The sequence below is a fragment of the Pipistrellus kuhlii genome, unplaced genomic scaffold (genome assembly GCF_014108245.1).
Source record: "Pipistrellus kuhlii isolate mPipKuh1 unplaced genomic scaffold, mPipKuh1.p scaffold_m20_p_6, whole genome shotgun sequence".
NCBI lineage: Eukaryota > Metazoa > Chordata > Mammalia > Chiroptera > Vespertilionidae > Pipistrellus > Pipistrellus kuhlii.
The window spans coordinates 68,238,435-68,241,207 of record NW_023425562.1 but is presented as its reverse complement, the minus strand read 5'-3'; positions in this window follow the sequence as shown (position 1 = coordinate 68,241,207).

The window sequence follows — 2,773 nt, the reverse complement described above, 5'->3', positions numbered from 1 at the left end:
GATGGGTCTGGGGTACTGGAATCACTTGAATGATTCCAAGTGGGTGACTGAGGCGTGTTTGTCACTGTTTGCAGAAAGGTTGCTTCTAAGGAACTGGAGAGTCATGTAACAGTGGCATTGGGGAATAGATGGATCCTGGAGTGATCTAATCCCTTGAATCTTGATTTTTTAAATAAGTCCATGCTTTTTATGTTTGTGTTAATAGCACTATTTTTTTTTAACACTCCCAGGCCCCTCAAGCAGTCTTCATGACTTTATCTGTGCTCTCTTATGTAATTATTACAGTTGATGTTCAGGTGCTCTGCACCCATTATTCCTTATGTACCACCATCTTCCTTATACAATCACCTGTATATCTCTATCTGTGTTATTATTTTAATTCAGGAGGCCTTGAGTATGTTAAATTTGTGCACTGGGGAAGCCAGGTGTGCTAGGTAGTTTCAACTCGTGATATCAGACCTCAGACAATGATAAGCAGGACTTAGTAAACTAATAGTCTACCTTCCTCACCCTTCAGGTGATACTCTGCTGTCTCCTGGAAGTCCCAACAGGAGTTAGGTCCCAGTTGTCCCCAATATATCCTAGGCACTAATGGTTCTGTATTACCTTCCTTACCTTCCCATCTCATTTCCTGTCTCTTAACAGTTTCCTAGGACATCGCTTCAGGTAACTCTTCTCTCAGATGAGCTTCTGAAGAAACAGAAATAATAAGACAAGTGATTTTTCTCTACCCTGTCTTCTAATTCACTGATCTGATTCTTGGCTGCCCTAATGTGCTGTGTTTTCTTCCCAATGTGTTCTTTATTAGTGCTATGTCATTCTCCATAGTTGCTATATCTTTTCTCATGCTGTTGAGCATCTTTGCCATCATTATTCTGAACTCTCTATCTAATAACTTTATTATCTCCATTTTATTTAACTCTTCTTTTGAAGAATTCCCTTGTTCTTTCATTTGGGGCTTGTTTTTTTTGTCTCACCATTTTGGCCGCCTGTTTGGGTTTTTGTCTGTGTATTAGGTATATCTGTTATGACTCCCAACCTCTAGTGCAGGACAATGTCAGACACTGTGTGCATCTGTGTTGGGTTTATACTTAGGAGTATAAATGTAAGGCATAGGACGTTGGTTGCACTTTAGTGTAGCCCATCAAACAGTAATTCAAAGTGGTCGTAGTGCCTCAGAGAGTATCAAAACTAATCACAGCATGTTACAAATTGAAAATAATGAGGCTCAGATATGTTAACTAATTATCCAAAGTTTTAAAGACAATTAGTGGCAGAGCAGGAATGAGCATATGTTTTTAAATGGCACAGTACTCTGCTTAACAGCTCTATTGTCCCCTAGTATTTTCCTTGAATTTCACGTTTCACGTAAAACACAATTAGCAGATCTGTTTATTAGCTCAGATGCCAATATGCTGACATTTCTTTTCCACATTCACAATGTTGGCTCCCTGATGGGTTTGAGGAGAATGCCAAAGTGGGGAACCACAATCCAACTCTAGTATCTTAAATATGAGACCAAGCACCAAGATAGAAAGTGTCTTTCTTTTTAAAAAAATTAGATTTATTGGGGTGATATTGGTTAATAAAGTGATATGTTTCAAGTGTACAATTCTATGATATATCCTCTGTATATTGCATTGTGTGCCCACCACCCAAGTCAAATCTTCCATCATTATGTTTTTCACCCCTTTTATAGTTTCAACCTCTCCACCCTCCTTTCTTCTGGAATCTGCCATACTGCTGTGTGTGTCCATTAGTTTTTTTTTTGTTTTTCTTATCTGTTGTCTTTCTTAATGTTATTGTAAGGAGGTAAAGTATTACATGATCTCACTAGTTACCATCATGGTTTTAGTGAGGTACAGAACTAACTTTCTTTAGGACCTTTTGTTTGCTGTAGCTTGACAACAGAAGGCATTTTAAAAAATGCTCTTTGGGATAAAATGGGGAAGGAGTTTTCAGTTACTACTCTTCTGTTACAGCTCTTCAGAAGAGAGGAGGGCGGTGGCAAGCAGAGGGTCCAGCATCATAATTAAAGATGACGATGGTGACCAAGGAAGACTCAGGGCAGTAAGGTTATCAAAATGACTTTACAGAGTAGGAATATCTGTCATGTGTTTCTACACTGTTACATGATACATGCTGTCCTTTCTCTCCCCAAATTCTTGATCAGAGTAGAATGTAATGTCGATATTGAGAAGGATATTGGATTTCATTTATGGATTGGAAGGATTTAGAAGAGACTACACACATGGAAAAATAAATCCTAGTCAGAGGTATGGGAACAGTTGTCCCACTCCAGAAATTTACAGAAATCTTGGGGAATTTTAGAATTTTACAGCATGTGAGAAAAAGGTAGTGGAGTAATTGTGCGGAGGTCTCAGGAAGTCAGGAATCCCCAGTACACAACAAGGTTCCGTTATATGAGTCCTTGAGTTGGTTTAGTACCAGGATTTTCTGACAGTCTAGTGATCCTTTCTGAAAATTAAACATGGCTGAAAATGTCAAATATGGCCCATAAGATGGATTAAACCTTTGGAAACATTATCTTTGCTGCTGTCCTAGACTGAGATGTGCATAATATCAACCTACTTTTTGATCAAGAACTTGTCTGAATTCAAATGGGATACTGGTGATCAGTGATCAGCACTGTAGCTAGTATTTTGGGGTTTTACTACTGCTTATAGTTTTTCTCTCTTTGTCCCAAATCATTTCTTGGCATTTAAACTTTTCTTCTACTATCCCCAGAGGAAATTTTAATCCATAATACTGG